The sequence below is a fragment of the Nicotiana tabacum genome, chromosome 21 (genome assembly GCF_000715075.1).
Source record: "Nicotiana tabacum cultivar K326 chromosome 21, ASM71507v2, whole genome shotgun sequence".
NCBI lineage: Eukaryota > Viridiplantae > Streptophyta > Magnoliopsida > Solanales > Solanaceae > Nicotiana > Nicotiana tabacum.
The window spans coordinates 78768880-78788450 of NC_134100.1; the positions used below are offsets into that span (position 1 = coordinate 78768880).

Sequence of the window (19571 nt, forward strand, 5' to 3'; positions counted from 1 at the left end):
AAAACAGTACAATTAAATTTATACGTAGTTTATAGACAAACGAATCGATTTAATTCCAAAATAAAAAATAAATTAAATAAGAATGTAAAACTTAACGTTGAAATCGAGATAAGACAGCAGAGAGCTTGGCTCCGGGAGCAGAGCATCCGAAGATAGTAATAACAATATTAAGAAGCAAGAAAGTAAAGTGTTATTAAACTTTGAACAGTATATAGTATAAGTTTATCAGAAAATTCACCCCCCTACAATGGTTGTTGGAATCCTTATTTATAGTGGCACCTAGGTAATAAGGTCCTAGGATCAAACCCCTCTTAAATGATAATTATGGGGGTCATTGAAGAACGTGTAACGACACGCTATGAATGTCATATTCTCTATAACGGATTGTGTATTTAATACTGCAGAATATTTTTCATTGAATGTTATCGGGTGGTAGGCATTCACCTGTCTTCACGAGCAATGTTCCCTTCGGGGGCTTCCCAGTGCCAACCGAAACTGTTGCCTCCGGTCTTGACTTCCACCTGTCTTGCTTTCCATCTGTTTCAGGTTCCATGAGTCATTTTATTATATGAGCATTTAATATGAACCGATTTTATCCTAAACGGATAGTCCCCCTGCTTTTCGGTGGCACATCCTTGTGTCATCGGGAAGTTGGTAAAGATACCTTTCTTGGCGAAAACTTTACTGACTCCCTCTGAAAAATTTCTAACGCTTGATTAGACGCATGTCTCTCTGCATTTAATGCCCCGAACACGCGTCATCCCACGATTCAATAATACTTTTGCCGATTATCGAGGTAATCATGACCACAATTTTAGCCGCCTATTCCTTTACTTATACGCTTCAATCTTCTTCTTTTATACTTCATAATTTCTCAAACTCTCATTATTCAACTTACACTTGTTTTCAACTTTCTCTAATCTTCCTCTTCAGAGAAAAACCCTTACTTCTTTCTGATAATTATGGCCTCTTTTTCCAAAACTTTCAGTTCTTCAAAGAACAAAGAAAACACTGATGATGATGATGCTCCTACGGTAAGCCCCATTATCCACATAAGGCTTACTACAACTAAGGACTTCGAAGAGAAGTATCCTATTGTTAATCCCCGCACATGGGTTGTATGCGTATATCCTTCTTCCATCCGTCCTTCCAGCATCCCTGCTGTGAAGGAAGACTGTGGTTGTCAAGATTTGAACAGTATCGCTTCTGACCTAGCGGAGCGGGTAACCTTCTCCAAGAAGGGTTATACGTACGTTTACACGTATCCCTTCACTTTGGGCCCGTTCTCATTGAGCGGGAGCTTGATTTCGTTATCTTGGAGTTTTGCTTCAGTTACCAAGTCTGCTTAGCACATGTGAGTCTTTCTGTGTGGCGGACGGTCGCTTGTATTTGGCGTCTATGCCAAGAGACGGGGGAAGAGCTCTCTCTGGCTCGACAACTGAACCTTTATTCCGCGAAAGATCTTCTGTGGGAGAATGATAAACTTCAGCAAACGTGGTGATCATGCTTTGCTCAACAGCATAAACGATGACAGCGATCGTGGATAGATGGAACGGTTGGTTGTAATTTCCACCAAGGACATCATCCCGACCACAACTCCATTCTTTTATGAATCATGGAACCGTACTCGTAAGTTCAAAGTATGTCTTTCCATTTGATTAAAGATTGTCCTATGCTACTACTGATCCTTCTTCTCTCATTATTTCAGCAACTCGATGGATACCACCAAGGGTTGAAGGTTTGGACCAGTGGGTCCAAAACACTTTGGACGTCACCACACCTGAGACCCGTCGGTGGAAAGAACTAGCCCTTAAATACGGGTGGAAGGACAAAAACCATTGTAGGTTGAACTTATCTTGTTTTTACCTTATGTATAGGAAAACTAGCAAACTTTTATCTCTTGTTGAATTCAGGTCTTCCATAGGGCTCTGTTACCGTCCCCGAGGAGGACGTTTTGGCCGATCCTGCTGATGCAGCAGGGTTGTTGCAGGAGGCTTTCACCCGAACGGGTATCATCAGGTCTGCGGTCTGCCTCAGGTGCAAGTGCTTTCTCTCGAAATCCCCGACCGGAGAACAAGCAACAAAAATGCGACGTTCATCCGCGATAGAGCGCAAAAATAAAAAGGCAAAGAGTGTCACGCTCGAGCTAGCCGTAGACACTGAGGTAATCGATAATTTTGGATGATTCAGTGATGAGGGGGCTTCTCTATATAGAATACAATGACCTTCATCAGCTCAACAGAATGCTCAATCTGTTGAGCAAGTTACACTAACCGAGGATGATGTCCAAGCGCTCTGGGGATTGTGATATAGTGGAAGATGCCAACTCTCGCTTCTGATTCCCAGCCGATGTTCCCAGTGCCGTGAGGCTGGGTATCGGGTCTCTTCCATCTTCGGCTTATGAGCAACCAACAACTAACATTATTTTTTCCACAGCTGCTTCACAACCTACAACGCTATCAGCCTCAGCTCATTCTTCGCCAATTTGCCTTTGCCACCAGCAACTGCTATACCATCTCCATCGACCGCAGTTATCCGAAAGGAGGATATCCCTCTTTCCCAGTCCCAGTTCATGGGAATTTGCGACATAACTATTCGGCCCCCTTCGATGATCCCTAAAGGAGGAGGAGTGTTTCCCTCTCAGTTTCTACCGGATTCTATCTGCTATCCTAGCCGGTGGAACTTGCTGATTATCTGAAGCCTCTAGCTTCAGAGAAGGACATGAATAAAATACAGTCTCTCTCTCGAGAGAGTGTTTGATGAACAATGCCATGCATAACGCAGCAGCGGTACGATCTTTGTTTCTTCTGTTATTCCTTCTATCTTTGTTATGGCAGGATTTTTAATTTGTACTTCTGTTTTACATGCTAACTTCCTTGCTTCCGAGGGCCTTCAGAGGTTGATCCTTGACAAAGAGAAACTCATCTCCGAGCGGGATCAATTGTTGGTCAAGCGAGATCAAACTGTTGCTCGCCTCCCGAAACTGAAAGTACAAGCTGCTGAGGCCGTTGAATTGGAGGCTCGGTTGTAGAAAAGCGAGCAAGAGGTAGTGACCCTTAGCCAAGAGGCCGCCCTGTTAAGGGTATAATTTGAAGAAGCTAAGGCAAAGTGGGTTGAGGTGCAAAATGCCATTCTTGCTGCTGCCGTTCGCAAGGTTGCATCTACTGAAAGATTTAATAATTTGGAGGCAGTCTTGAACTCCAAAGCTGAAGACGTTGTTGTTGTTGCAGAAAAGCATGCCCGGTTGGAAGAGAGGCATAAGAGGGTCATAGAGCATAACAAAGTTTTTAACTCCACTATCCGTGACCTTGATGTCACCCTCCAAGCAGCTAGATTAGAGCGGAATAACCTTTCGACCGAGGTTGACCATCTTAAGGAAGAACCGAGCGACTTCCCTCATTGTTGAAAAAATATATTTTATGTATATCATGAGGAGAAAAACCCCGGAAGAGGCCAAAGCGGGTGTCATTGACTTTGATGCCGAAATCGTCAAGTCCTGTAAGCTGGAGTCAACTGCCCGAAGAGGTCTCCCGGTCCAACCTAATGAAACTGACTCTTCTGGTTCCGGTTCCGAGTTCTCGGGAATTGAAGAAGAACCTGAAGGAGATGATGGTGAAGGCCAAGATCTTGAGTTGGCGGCATATCAGCCTACTTCTCTTGGGGGTGAAGATGCTTCTCTTCCCCCGGATTCTGGGGATGTAGTAGTTTAGCTTTTTGCTTTCTTTCTACTTTGTTTTTCCTTTCCATATTTTTGTACTTGTGCTGCTTGGCATGTTTGTTTTTATATTGAAGTGTTTTTTCGTTTAGGTATTGCACAAATTTTTCTCTTTGCATCGAATTATGCAAGGCTTCGGGTGCATTTGTCCCCGATAGCGTTTGGATTCCGGAGATAAATTCTTCCGGAATCAGCCTTTTACTGTGAGGGCTTCATAAGAGAGGGCACTCTTATGTTTACGGTGCTTTTGAAGATGACGTCTCTTGTTCATTCCGACATTATTATTTGAAATACTTGTTTAACTTTCAAATGATAAAATTAATTCATCGTTCAGACAAGAAACAAGATAAAAATAAAAGGACTTTACTTTATTCCATCCATTTTCAAAGTACATAAGCATTCGTTGTGCTAAAATATTGCCATTACTTGTGGCTAACTTGTGCCACTTATTTCTACTGGGCTGGCCGTGTAGTCCCCCGGTCCTGATGATAAAACTTTATTCCCGGATGTCGTAGTCCCGGTATTCTTGTATCATTGCCTTGGAAAGATCTTATGTACAATTGACCTCCCTTGAAGTTGTATCGAGCTGATTTAGTACGCAGCGCCCGAGATGCCTTGGGATCTTTAGGTAGCTTCTCGTGCTCGAGATAGTCAATGATCTCATTTCTCCAGTCCCAGACCAAATTGGTCGCGTTTACTTAGTAGTAGCTACCTACGTCCAATACCGAATGCATAAAGTTGGATGACCGTACAGGGGTCCGTTACCTTCATTTTCGTGGACGATCCCAGATTGGCTAGCGCGTCTGTTTCCGCATTTTCTTCCCTCGGATATGTGTAATTGACCATTCCCTAAACCGCGCGAATAGAGCTTGGACGTTCACTACATATTGTTGCATGCGTTCCTCTTTGCTTCTAGAAACTGAGATCGTGTTCATCTCCCTTGCCGCCGGTTGGTCACCCCTTATCTGTTTAACCCCCTCGGGCGTTGGGAATTTTAAGAGTTGATGGTATGTTGACAGTACAACCTTCATCTCGTGTATCCATGGTCTCCCAAGAATGATATTATAATCCATATCGCTATCTACTACTTCGAAAAGGGTTGTCTTAATTACCCCTTCAGCATTTGTGGGCAGTAGGATTTCCCCTCGAGTTGTTACACTGGCTATATTGAACCCGGCGAGGAGCTTCGTGGCTGAAATTATGCTTCTGGTTAATTTAGCTTGTTCTAGAACTCTCCATTGGGTAATGTTAGCCGAACTCCCTGGGTCCACCAAAATGCGTTTGATCTTAAAATCTAAGACATTAGGAGAGATTACCAGGGCATAGATTTGTGGAAGTAGGAGTCCATCTGCATCCTCCTCCGTGAAGGTGATGTCGTCTTCAGCGACTTCCCAGAATCTCTTGCTATGAGTCACTAATACCTTCGTCTTATTCGCTGCCGAGAAAGTTACACCATTAATTTCGTTCCCCCCCCCCCAAAAAAAATCATATTGATCGTCAGACGGGGGGATCTTTTCCTGCTTTTGAGGATTTCGCGTTATCCCGGTTGCGACCGTAGTTGTTCTTGGCTCGGTTTCTTAAGAAATCTCTGAGATGGCCGCTTTTCAGTAACGTCGCCACCTCCTCGCGCAGATGCCAGTAGTCCCTCAGTCTGGTGGCAGTTGGTCCCATGGTACTCGCATCATAAATTAGGATCCCTTTGACTGGGGTAGGATTTCATTGGCTTCGGGAACCATGCTTCCTTAATGTTCCTCATAACCGACACTAATTCCACCACGCTGACGTTGAAGTTGTATTAGGATAGCCTGGGGTAAGCGGAGTCTCGAGAGCATGATACCTCTTTATCCTGTAATGATCTACTATTCCAGCCGCGATCAGCTCTCCCATCGGTAGAGAATCTATCCGTCGACTGAAAACCTCTGCCGCGTCCTTCGGCCCTGTCATAGGGCAAAACTGACCTCTAGAAGACCGTCGATCTGTGTCGAAATCTTCCTTCGATTTCTCTTTATTCTTCTCCCGGTCCCGACCCTTGGTTGATGCCGGGAAACCGATCTGGTCATCCTCAAATCTTATCTTTGACCCGTACCGATTGTGAATATCCGCTCATGTTGTTGCCTGAAATTCGAGCAGACTTTTCTTCAATTTTCGGGAAGCGTCGGAGCTTCTTGGATTCGACCCTTTAGTAATTACTTCAGCTTCCCATTCGTCTGGTACGGCCGGTAACCGCGTCCTTTCTTTCTAGAATCTGGTCACGAACTCCCATAGCAATTCAGATTCTCCTTGTGCAATCCTGAATATGTCGACCTTTTGGGCATGTACCTTTCTAGGCTCGCCATGGGCCTTGATAAAAGAATCAGCGAGCATTTCAAAGGAATTTATTAAATGCTTGGGTAAAAGCGAATACCATGTTAGGGACCCTTTCGTGAGGGTCTCCCCAAATTTATTCAGTAAGACTGACTCGATCTTGTGTGGAGCTAAGTCGTTCCCCTTACCGCCATTGTGCAGATGGTGATGTGCTCCTGAGGATCCGAAGTCCCATCATATTTTGGCACGTCCGACATCTTGAATAGCTTCGGGATCAACTCTGGTGTCATGCTTGGTTTGAATGACAACTGGGTGTATTTATTTGAATCTCGTCCTTTTAATACTGGCAGTGCACCCGGAATTTGATCTATTCGGGCATTTATTTCCCTCATGAATCGGATCCTATACCGTTCCCCCTGGCCCTATAGAAGGCAACTTTTCCCCTCGGGGTATTGTTGTCAACCCTCGGAGTTGCTTGGTTTGCGGGAGCACCGGGAGGAACGGGACCCCGTCCATTCGCATTGTTGGAAGCACCCGATAACGCCTGCTTCAATTCCGTCATGACATGATCCTGTCGTGAGAGGTGGCCTATAATAGCCTTCTCCTGATCCCTCAGGATTCTTACTGTTTCAGCGACATGCTCGTTCTCAGCATCATCAGGTGTTGCCTCTCGTACATGTCGTGGATATTGCCATGGACCGGCATGGCCTCATCCCCCTCGTTGCGGGTATCACTGATCGAGTCTTCGTGCTAAGGCTGATTTTTTTGAGCCTCAATATTGTGTGTGACGTTGACATTTTTATCTGTCATTTTAATGATTTTTTTTTGCTTTGAACAAAGAATCAAACAGGCTAGTAATAGATGCAAGGATTAACTCAATGACGCAACTGTCTAAGCCCCACAATGAGCGCCAAACTGTAACCGTAAAATGGTACAGTTGAATTTATACGTGGTTTATAGACAGCGAATCGATTTAATCCCAAATGATAAATAAATTAAATAAGAATGTAAAACTTAGTGTTGAAATCGAGATAAGACAGCAGAGAGCTTGGCTCCGGGAATAGAGCTTCCGAAGATAGTAATATTAAGAAGCAAGAAAGTAAAGTAAAATTAAACTTTGAACAGTATATAGTATAAGTTTATCAGAAAATTCGTCCCCCTCCAATGGTTGTTGGAATCATTATTTATAGTGGCACCTAGGTAATAAGGTCCTAGGATCAAACCCCTCTTAAATGATAATTATGGGGGGCATTGAAAAACGTGTAACGACTGGCTATAAATGTCATATATATTCTCTATAACGAATTATGTATTTAATACTGAAGAATATTCTTCATTGAATGCTATCGGGTGGTAGGCATTCACCTGTCTTCACGAGCAACGTTTCCTTCGGGGGCTTCCCGGTGCCAACCGAGACTACTGCCCTTGGTCTTGACTTCCTCTTGTCTTGTTTTTCATTTGTTTCTGGTTCCACATGTCATTCTATTATTTGAGCATTTAATAGGAAAATATTTTGTCATCAATTCTCTGCTCTCTTTTTTTTCCCTTTCTTTGACCGGAAATTTCCATTCAAACATGATTTTTTTTTATTCAATATTGAGTTGTAGAGGTTTGACTCTTAAGTTATGGTTGGCAAGTGCAAACGCGTAACTAAATGAGTATTTTAAAAGATTAATTCCCTGTGTGGGTTTCTTCATCTCAACTAGAAGCTTATATGACAAAGACACATTTCAGAACTTAACACACAAACATTGTGACAAGTCAAGAAATGAAGAATATTTCTGCTTTCTACATTCTCGTTATTTTTCTTATTTTATCAATGGATACATTGTGTGTAGAAAGCGAATCTAGGATCTTAAACATATCCCCTTTTAAATTCAAAGAGATGAGTTTTATCAGAGGTCGCAGAAACAGGCAGATTCTCGTCAAACCCAATCCTTCGCCAGCAGCAAATCCTCCTGGTCGTTTGTACGGACCTAAGAGACTTTAACTGACTTTTTTCTGTCTTTTTTAACTGTTTTCTGAAAGATTTCTTACAGTAATTTTTCTTGTTGCACGCAGAGTCTATAGTCCACCACCGATGAGCAAGAAATAAGGAAACTCTCGATGATGGAGACAAATCTAGAAATATTTGTTATAATTTTATTAAATTTCACATATAAATTTATACTTTTTTGATTTCCACTCGACCAAGATGTATTTAGGCAACTTTTTGGAGGCGCAGTATAAAAAGTATTGATTTGCAATGCTTTTATGCAATATCAAAATATGTTACTTCAATTATTGAAAAATTAGTGAAATTGACACTTCAATTGAAATAAAAAGTCAAATGCTTTGACTTTGTTATTCTAAACTTTACTGTTCCTTTTTAGAACAAAAAGAGTGTTACTATCAGAAAATAAATAGGAGTAGATTATTATTACCGAAGCTAGTATCACAAGCTGGTTATGTGAATGTGTCCAATTGGCAGTCTACTATTGGTGGTGAACTGGTCTTGTATAACAGTCTGATTCCAGTCAGATGCTTTGACTTTGTTATTCTGAACTTTACCACTCCTTTTTAGAACAAAAAGAGTGTTATTATAAGAAAATAAATAGGAGTAGATTATAATTACCGAAGCTAGTATCACAGGCTGGTTATGTGGAGGTTCCATGTGGCAGTCTACTATTGTTGGTGTGAACTGGTCTTGTATAACAGTCTGGTGTCCGCAAAACTTCTCAGTGAAATCGTTTGCGAACACTCATCTTATTTGGGAAGACTTGAGCAGGCTGTTTTTAGCTTCTTCTTTTTTTTTTCTTTTTTTTTTCTGGGGTCTAATATGAGATGTATAACGTGCTCATACTCATCCATTAGGTAACGTGCTCATACTCATTCATTAGGATGTTCCCCTTCAAGAGCTCCGCTAGGAAGAGCGGTTTTATAAAGTTAATCGTGTGTGAATTTTTCAAATTATGTTGAATTCTAATATGAATATACCTTCTCTAAACCAAACTTATGTTATGATAAGAGGATGAATCTCGACATTGCTCTTGTCTAACTGTTATAGTTGACAAATCTGATCCATTAGCTATTCAAGTTGGTAAAGGTTAGGGTACAAAGACAAGCAGCATTTTTTGTAACTTGAAAGGGCATACAAAGGAAAATTATTACAAACTTATTGGATGTCCTACTGACTTTGGAGAGTCCGGCCTTTTCATCTTTTGAGAATCCAAGAAACAACACACTATGTCTAGAAGTTCAACTGAAGAAGAATAAAAAAGTATAGCATCAGCTGTTGCAGAGATCGATTACATGGTTGGTTTGCTTGTTTAAGGAGTTAGCTGTTGAGTTACAAAGTGTTGTTACAGTGATGAGCGATAGCAAATTAAAGCTGCTATACAAATACTAGTCAAACTAAATATATCGAAATTGATTGTCACTTCTTCATATATATATATAAGATCAAAGATGGAATGGTGAAGACCATGTATATATATATATATATATATATATGTGCCTACTCAAAATGAACTCGGCTGATTTGTTAACCAAAGGCTTGGGGCAATGCCAACATATGCATCTTTTGGGCAAGCTGGGTGTGCTCGATCAATATATTGCACCCTCCAGCTTGAGGGCGAGTGAGTATTATCGGAGCTAAGCTAGTATACAAGTTGGTTATGTGAAGGTGTCCAGGTGGCAGTCTACTGTTAGTCGTGAACTGGTCTTGCATAACAGCCTAGTTCCGGCTTAGCTAAGCTTAATTACAGGCTTAGCTATTACTCCATCCATTCATTTTTACTTAGCACGTTTTGACTTTTCACATCTCTTAAGAAATAATAAATGAAGTGCATAATTTACCATGATACTCATATTAATTGATGCATATTTTATTGGATTAGAGAAAATGATTTGAAATGATTAATAAATACTGTGGGTATAACAGGAAAAAAAATTTGTCTTCTCTTAATATGCGTAAAGTGTCAAGTAAAAATAAAAATCTATTTTTAGTATACCTGCCAAGTAAAAGTGAATGGAGGGAGTAATTTGTTAGCATACTCACTTGTATATATTGGCATACACAAGTAATGAAATGTGAGCGGTTATTATAAGTTTATAGCATTCCCTTCTTTTCTTCTTCTGCAGGTACCTCCATTGGAGAGCTTTGAATTCTCCATTTTTATTCTCTGATTAGTTTATATTTTGCCAATTATTTATGATTGATAAAGATTACATTGGTAGGTAAAATTTGGAATTATGTTCCAATTATTTAATTTTGAACGACTGCAAAATCTGCAAGATTGTATCACTAAACCATGTATTTCGAGTAGGCAAGTTAAATGTGGGTTTAGTGGGAAACAAATCCTTAAAATACGTGACTTATGGACACTTTTGGTATTTACTAAACGGGTAAACACGTAAGTACATCAAAAGATATTTATAAATTGATTTGAGTATACCAAAATGCCTTCATAATCTTGTCCCTTCAGAAACATATGATGAATAAGAAATAATCTCCTATTATTTTCCTAAAAAAAGAAATCCTTATCACAATTCGACAAAGCGATCGGATATTACTCCTCTTTCTTTGAAGTCACACGGTCGACTCGGTCCGCAATTTTGTGGTGGAGTTGTTTGCTCTAAATTTCAACCTTCATATTGAAATTTCCCACAATGTTTATAAAAATCAACATTGTCCATGTTTTCCCCTTCCTTTTTCACCCCTTTTTCCTTTTATGAGCGAGGGGAGGTTAGTTTGAAATAAATGCATGGTGATATCGACATAAGTAAGAGATATTGAAGACCTTAAAACACTTGTAGTAGATGTAAAATTAATTAAAATAAAAGTCCCTCATTTCTAAAATTTAAAATTTTAAATGAAGTGGTTCATAAAATTCAATATGAAGTCTACTGCCAACTATTAACAAAATATTTCGCATGTTTGACCCAAAAATAAATATTTTGAGGTAATTGTACTTTACTGAATCTTTTTCCATATAAAAGGATGCGTTAAGACGTTAAACAAACTATATAAAGAATGGTCCCTCTTTAAAAGTCTAATCTTTAGATAAGGTAGCTTCCATAATTCAATAGCTTCTTTTGACTTCTTCTTTAAGAACGGCTGAATTTGTTGAAAATCTATTTAACGAATGGGATTAGCAACAGCAATGGTACAGTTATGTTTAATTAGTATTTAATTCTAGGATACATGCTTGGCAGCATTTTCTGTCTTGTCATATCAGTTTTTTACACATTAAAAATTAATAATAAGAATTATTTGACTAATTCTTCGTTATTTATTCTTTGATCTTTCACTATCGCTTCTTCATCAATTGGGTAGAGTGAAAAGGAAATTGATTGGAGAAAAATAAGTGTTACATTTTAACTTAAAAATTAGACGCTCTTTTAAATAAATAAATAAAAATTAATATCTCCTCCTTTCCGTGCTTATTCATTCAAACCAATCAACCCCTCAATAAACTTAGAATGAACCTTTAATTTTAGCTTCTAGAATTTTATTTTTTTCACATGTCGAATAGTATCTTTTTTTAATCTACCGTTAAGCAGGGAGGTATCTTCTTTTTCTTTTAATTTGGTATAGCATTTTCGGGAAACAAGGGAACTAAAAATAACATTCTGTAGCATAAGTTAGTAGACTTTTCTTATACTGATCAATAATATTTTCTGATCCAATAGGGTTGAAAATTATACATTCTCTCCTCCAAAATAGAATATTCGGGATTTAAACTCTATGGGTTCAACTATTAAAGTTTTTAGCATTGAACTTATAATATTTTTAAAGTTATCGGTTCATATCTAATATTTTTACAATTTTAATAAATATTTACTCCGCATAAAAAATTATGGGTTCAACTGAACCCGTCGATAACACATTACAGTCGCCCCTGATCCAAAAGTCAAAGACGACATATACGAAACATTTTTCTCAAATTCTGTCATACTGAACCCACACATAATTTATGGATAAGCTGATTCCACCCCTATTCTTCCACACTTTGGACTTGCTATAAAAAATCATATTTGGAGGCAAAGTGGAACAAGATATATAGTTTTAGAGAAGCCTAGGCGTGGAAATTAAAAATGTCTATCTAAAAGAACACAGTTACATGGCCTCTGTTAATGCTGGTTTTCTTTGTACTGTGCATGAATTCGTGGTGTGAACATGGTGAAGCAGCAAGAATCTTCTCAGACTTCTCTGCAATTCCAGTTGTTGCATATCTTCCCTTTTACTCTTGATCTCTCCTTTTGTTTTTAGACAAAACAATGTGTGTGTGTTTAAAGTTTGTGTTTTAGACATTTGAATGTGTTGATATCGTTATTGGCAGTGACGCAGAGGCTTGGCGGACTAGACAGCAACCGCCGGAGCACCAGGGAGTCTCCCGGAGGGAGCTATCCTGCCCCGGCAGCTAATGTAAACGACCATGTACATCACTAGCTACTGCTTGATGTCAGTGGCGAAATCAGAAAATTCAATAAGGATATTCAAATTTTGAACACTCTTTGCCCAGTGGGCTACGTAAAGGTGTTCAAAATCTATTTATTAATTAATAACAACTACTTAATATTTTACCTTATACGTAGTATAATTTTTTGGCGAAAGGTGTTCAGTTGACCACCCTCGGGCCAACATAGCTTCGCCCCCTGCTTGATGTCATAGTATGTTGGATTATCTATGTAACTGGATCAAGATTTAGTGACCTCTATTTTGTTGTGGACTTCTCACTTATAATAAGAAGACTTTGTTTTGTCTGTGTTTAAGAGATTTTTCTATGAAAGCAATGAGAGTATATTTTACTTAGTTTGTATTCTTAATAACTACATCTTTTCCTGAATCTTTCCATGGAGGTCGAGTGAAAAAAAGTTACTTCCTTGACCTTTGAATCTTTGATGTGCCTAAAATTTAGACTTCATAAGATGAACAGAAAAGGAAACGGTTGATAATTATAATAAAGAGAAGATAGAATCTTTGTTTCTACCTTTGAATCTTTCCCATGATTGCCATTCACAAATGAACATGAGTAAAATAATTGTAAGCAAAAAAGAGGTGTTTATGAAATGATCAGTTTCTATTTGGATGAGAAGTTTTACACTAATATACACAACATTTAGATTTCTAACTCATGGTTGTTTGGCCAAAAATTTGGAGGAAATGCAAGTTTCACCCCCTTAGATGACAGTACCACTAGGAATCAGTGCATCCTTGATAATATTAACAATCCCGCTCTTAATGAAGTATCCATTAGTCTCCCTAGCTGCTTCTTGAACACTGCCAATATTAGTGATCTGACAATATAAAATTCCATGTTAGGGAATCAAACTTATTTAGCTCATTCATATTATGGAAAAAAAAATTAAAAGGAAAAATCTATGAGATAATTAGAGAAGTCAGTCGGACTAAACACATAACTCGTCTTAGCTACTAGGTTCGCAATTAAATATCTATACATATTTTAAGAATTTTATTACAAATACAAAATTTAAGCAAAAGCTATTAGGTTTGTCCGAATCCCTAACTAATGCTCTCCCTCCACCCCTGGCAGGACATATCATCATCATATGCTTCCTGGAGCACGCGGAACAAATTTTGTGTAAATGAGAATTTCAGACATAATAATAGCGGAGTGACTTCAAAAAATTGATTAGGTTTCCAACCTTCACATTGTCCCGTACACGAGCATTCTTGTCGATAATAGCTCTCTTTATGTTTGACTTCTTGCCAATGCCGATTGGAACACTGCCCTTAGCAGAAAGAAACCTCCTGTCAGCATCCCTCTGAACCGAGAAAGGCGTGAAAGTGAGTTTAAAGGCGTGAAAAGAAGTTTTTTTATTTTTTGTTCTGTACTTTCAATTGATGCTACTTACTCCATGCTATCTCACATACAGAGCAAGTCTAATAACAGAGGAAATCCTTTTTTTAAAAAAAAATCAGTTAAATCAGATTTGGGATAGTTTGTGAATTATTAGCTAATTGCCTCATAATAATCTGCTCCCATCAATCGGGGAGCAGTTGCAAGATGTAAGGCCCCGTTTATATCTTCTGGGAACTCAGCCCATTTATATTCCACCATACTGTATGGCGCCACCGAAGTTGAAGGAATTGAAGGAGCAGTTGCAAGATATAAGGCCCCGTTAAAATTTCCTAATGATTTAAGATTTTAAAGTGCGCCAACGGTATTTGGAAATAACTTGTTCGAGTATTAAAGTAGACCCATGGAATAGAACCATATTATTTTGAAATGAAAATATATGTTTAAGGTGTGTTGGAAAATACTAAGGAGTTCTGTGAATGGCAAGAATTTGTGTGGAACCAGTTGGATACATTAAGTGGAAAGGATATCTCAATTCGTATAACATCCTACATCAAACGTATGCTTCTACCAAACTATAAAGACTTAGGAGGTGATCTACCTATTAATTTAAAGCCCTTTGAGTCTAGTTTCCAACGCTTCAACCCGGTTTTTATTTATACATTCCTACAAGAAGTTATGACCAAATTATCAAAGGCTGGCGGAGGAGTCTGCGGATGCGAAGCTTCCGAGGCCACGTCCGAAAGAAAGGCTGGCAGTGAAGTGTTTTCATAGCATCCAAATCCGCATCCAAGCTTCAAAGAGGAGTGAAGTGGGGATGTGAAGTATCCAGGGCCACATCTGAAATCCAGAATTCTGGGCTTATAAATACAAAATCGAGGGAAGAGAGTATTTTGTGTATTGGGGGTTAGGGTTCTTGATGGTGAAGAGACGATTTTGAGCTCAAATCAAGTCCAATCAACAAAGGTAAGTTGTTAATGATATTTTGCATTGATTATTACTCAATATACATGAGTTCTAACATCATTCTTACATCCAAATACTAGATTTCATCATCAAGTCCTCAAGAACACAAAAATCACCAAAGTTATAATTTTTCAAGATTGATCTACTAGAGGTAATTCCAATGCTTCAAACTCATTTATTATGAGTAGTTAAAAGTATTTGAAGCATTTGTTACAAGTTTTAATGGTTGAAAGATTGAATTATAAAACTCTAGTTCATGACATGAATAGTACTTTTGAGAACATAAGAGAGAAGATGAATGGTAATTTTGGCGATGAAATTTATGAATACAATGAACCTATGAAATTTGTTACTAATATTGCTCCCATTGGATGTTGTTATTGTAGATTGAAGTTGCTTAGTATAGTGGATCATTGTAATATCATTAAGGGACGAATTTGAGGTATGTTGGCTAAACTCCTCTCCTAGAATTGAATCCCACGGTATTCATGTAATTTATCTAAGTCCCGAATTATTCGTTATGAAAGTGGCTATTCCGAATAAGCTTGTGTTGAAATATACATGTTCAATATGTATTCCAAAATGATTTTATCATGTTATGTTATCAATTGAGAATATGTTCAAAGTATGGGTTGTGCATTAATAATGTTGCGACTTCAAGTCAAGTTCAAATGAAGGTTATTATGCCAAATTTTGTGAAACATCTCTATGTGCCTAAGACTCTTAATTACTCACATGTGCACTACAAACGTTGAATTGAATTATTGTTGTTGTTGTTGATGATGATGATGATGATGATGATGATGATGATGATGTTTGAAAGTGAAAAAGGTGAGCATGAATTACTAAATACGGCCGGCGGGCCAAGAATAATTTTTGTTATAATTGTTGCCACTAGTGCCAATGAAATGAAAAGATGGAAAATAAGTATGAAATGAGATGATTGGTATAAAAAGGTTGATGTCTCGAATAAGATGACCTAGCCGATCGGGTCGTGATCGGATACCATACCGCACACATGATGGTGATTGTGCTGGAAATTATGATTTTGGTTGATGTCTCAAAATGAAATGGCCTAGCCGATTGGGTCGTGATCGAACTCCGTGCTAAAAAAATGGTGGTATTGGTATTGTGAATATTGGTATCGTGAACGGTGGCATATTGGTACTAAAGACCTCCCAACTTAAGATATGGAAATTTATTTGAACATTGTCTTGATCCTAATTTGAGGTTTGTTGTTGTTTGAGACTTCCACTATTATTATGATTGTTCTTACTTGTATTATTAATTGTTCTATTGAGGGGGTGTTTTGTCATTCGTACTAGTACTATTCCACAGGTACTAACGTCCCTTTTTGCCGGGGGCGGTGCATCTTCAATGGATGCAGGTGGTTCAACAGCAGGAGACACTGATCAGTGATAGCGGTATACCCTCTTCCCAGCAGACTAGGTGAGCCCCACTTCATTTCGGGATCATATATCTTTTGTTCCTTGTGTATTGTGTTTGAGGTATAGCCGTGGCCTTGTTGCCAGCATTATCATAATACTCTTTTGTATCTATTAGAGGCTCCGTAGACATAGTGTGGATTGTATATTGGTGCTGGGAAAGTCAAACTAGTTATGTTGTGCTTGGATTGCTTGTTCCACCACAGACTATGAAAAACGTGTATGAAAGTTGAGATTTTAAAATGATAAAACTATTGGAAATGAATTGGTATTGTAGACATGCGCACCTTATTGTCTAATTAACGAGAATATGTATTCTCTTTATTCAAGGATGAGTTTGGGTAGAAGGAATCTAATAGGCTTGCTCGGCCGGGTTCACTTGGTTGAGCATCGGTCGCGCTCCCCGAGTTCGGGGCGTGACACACTTGGTATCAGATCCTAAGATTAAAAGTGTCCTAGGATATCTCGGAGCCATATCTAGTAGAGTCTTTCTTATCGATGTGTTGTCAACCACATCTATAATTAGGAGGCTACATGGACATTTAGGAATAATACTCTTCTTTCATATTCTCGATTGTGCGATAGAGCTGATTATAAGATTGTTCCTCCTTTAACTCGTTCTTTACTCTAACTTTCAGTATATGGAGCCTAAGAAAAAGGCAAGAACTGGCCAAAGAGCCAATGTCACCCCAAGAGTGGCAGTTGATTCTATATTTAGTGATGCGGGTGAGCACCCAATGAGTGAGAATATTCCTCGAGTTACTAAACTGCCTGATTCTGCTACAACTGATCAGACCGCACCTGTCCCTACACCTACTGAGGGTCTAACGGTCCCTCCAACAGATATTTCAATTCCACCTCCAGTTCCAGCTTCCAATTCTGCTGTTTCTGATGTTGATCTTAGGGGAGCCATACAGATGTTGACTTAGATAGTGGCTTCCCAGGCCCAGAGATCAAATGTTGCACCCACTTCTTCTAGTCAGCCAGGGGATTCTGCTAGTTCCAGGGTGAACAGGTTTCTCCAGTTGGATCCTCCAGTGTTCACAGGTGCTAACCCAAATAAGGACCCCCAGGAATTCATTGATGAGATGCATAAGACTCTCTGAGTTATGCGTGCTACTGAGACACAGGCAGTGGAGTTAGCCTCCTACCGCCTGAAAGAGGTGGCATATTCTTAGTTTGAGCTATGGGAGGAGTCCCATGAGGAGGGGAGCTCTCCGGCGAGGTGGGGTGAGTTTGCCGATGCCTTTATTGATTATTTCTTGCCTGTTGAGATTAAGGCAACCCGTGATGTTAAGTTTGAGAACTTGAGGCAAGGTAGCTTGAGTGTATAGGATTACGATATGAGATTTGCGTACCTGTCCAAGTATGTTATTTACATGTTGCCCACTACGGAGGCTAGAGTGCGCTGGTTTGTGCAGGGACTTAGTTCCTTAGTAATTAATGAGGCCGCTATAACTTCCTTGAATTCTGATATGAATATGGTAAGATGGTGGCATTCGCTCAAGCCACAGAGACCCGCAAATTGAAGAACAGAATGGAGCGAGAAGGTAACAATAAGGCTCGGTCTACGGGCAACTTTGGTGGTTCTTCTGGTGGTGGCAAGTCAACATTCAGGGGAGGGTCGTCATGGCCATCTCATCCCTTTGCTCAGTCTTCGGCTAGTGCACCGTCATCAGGGCCCAGTCAGCAGCAGTAGTGGAGCCGTTTCAGGCCCAGTCAGGGCAAAAGGGGCTCCTATCAGCAGGGTCGTCATGGTGGTAGATTTCAGCAGCAGCGGAGGCCCTCATGCCCTAGGCGTGGAAAGATGCACTAAGGAATATGCTACATGGACTTACCCATATGCTACAGATGCGGATTGAGGGGTCACCTTTTCACAAAAAATAGGTCTATCCTTTAAAGAACGAGTAACATCCTTTCACAAAATATTGTGTCTTGTCCAATATTGTGTCTTGTCCATTTATGGGATATTACTAGATATGTTGTTGTTGTACGAAGGTTATCATACTTCATGATCTAGAAATTAATATTAAATTTAAAAAATTATATGTAAATATTTTATAAGCGATCTACTTGTCTAAATATTGGTATTCCATTAGTACATAGATATCACTAAAGGTGTTCATGGTTCGGTTTGGATCGATTTTTTCCTAAAAAGAAACTAAACCAAGTAAGTCGATTTTTCAAATATTGAAACCAAACCAAACCAATTAAGTCGGTTTCTTATCGATTCGGTTTTTGTCGGTTTTGGTCAGTTTTTTGGTTTTTTCGGTTATTTATCGATTGTTTTCTTAAATATGAGACATACACTACCAAACATACATTCCTCAGACTATATTTTCAACGTAACACTATCAAATCAATTGCTCTTTGAGAAATATATCATTTGCCAAGATATATTGATGATAATTGAATCAACTAGTGATGAATAATTTAAGTACTCAATTAAAAATCGATTATTTTTAATATGAAATAAATTCTTGTACTTAGGAAAAGAAAACTACCAATCAAACTAAGATGTAAAGGCAAAGAATTAGATTATTATAATAGCAAAAAACTAGACTAAAAATATAAACGACTAATATGTACCATAAATTTTTAGAAATTATATATATATATGTATGTATGTATGTATGTATGTATGTATGTGTGTGTGTGTGTGTGTGTGTGTGTGTGTGTGTGTGTGTGTGTAATAATAAATTTAAATAGCTACTTCTATAGTTGGTTTGGTTTGATTTTTTCGGTTATTTTTTTATTAAAATCAAAACCAAACCAAATTTGATCGGTTTTTAAAATTTAAAACCAAAACCAAACCAAACCTAAAAAGTATCGAATTTTTTGATCGATTTAATTCGATTTTCGATTTGGTTCGATTTTTTGGGTTTTTATGAACACCCCTAGATATCAGTTATTCCACCTCCTCATTCACTAAATTCTGTAGTCACTTTACTAATATCAAAAAAGCTAACGGGAGTGGTTGCATCAATCAGCAGAATCAAGGGCGTGGTAACTCCAATCAAAATCGCATTATTCTTGTCCCTCAACTAAATAAAATACTGTTATCAATTCAAGGCTTAGCACCGACAATAATTGCTTTGCTCAAATCACTAACTCTTCTTCTTCAGTTAAAAAACCGTAAAACAGTACAATTAAATTTATACGTAGTTTATAGACAAACGAATCGATTTAATTCCAAAATAAAAAATAAATTAAATAAGAATGTAAAACTTAACGTTGAAATCGAGATAAGACAGCAGAGAGCTTGGCTCCGGGAGCAGAGCATCCGAAGATAGTAATAACAATATTAAGAAGCAAGAAAGTAAAGTGTTATTAAAC

The 19571-nt window shown here is 38.7% G+C and overlaps 1 long non-coding RNA gene across 2 annotated transcripts; it reads left to right on the top strand.

Moving 5' to 3' along the window:
- The first annotated feature begins 11677 nt into the window (after positions 1-11677).
- LOC142175532 (uncharacterized) lies at positions 11678-12775 on the top strand. 2 transcript variants are annotated; one of them, XR_012704644.1, is made up of 2 exons: positions 11678-12226; positions 12343-12775. It is a non-coding gene; the product is annotated as an uncharacterized LOC142175532 (long non-coding RNA). The 2 variants fall into 2 exon arrangements; XR_012704645.1 differs by having other exon boundaries at positions 11678-12223.
- Positions 12776-19571: the final 6796 nt, after the last annotated feature.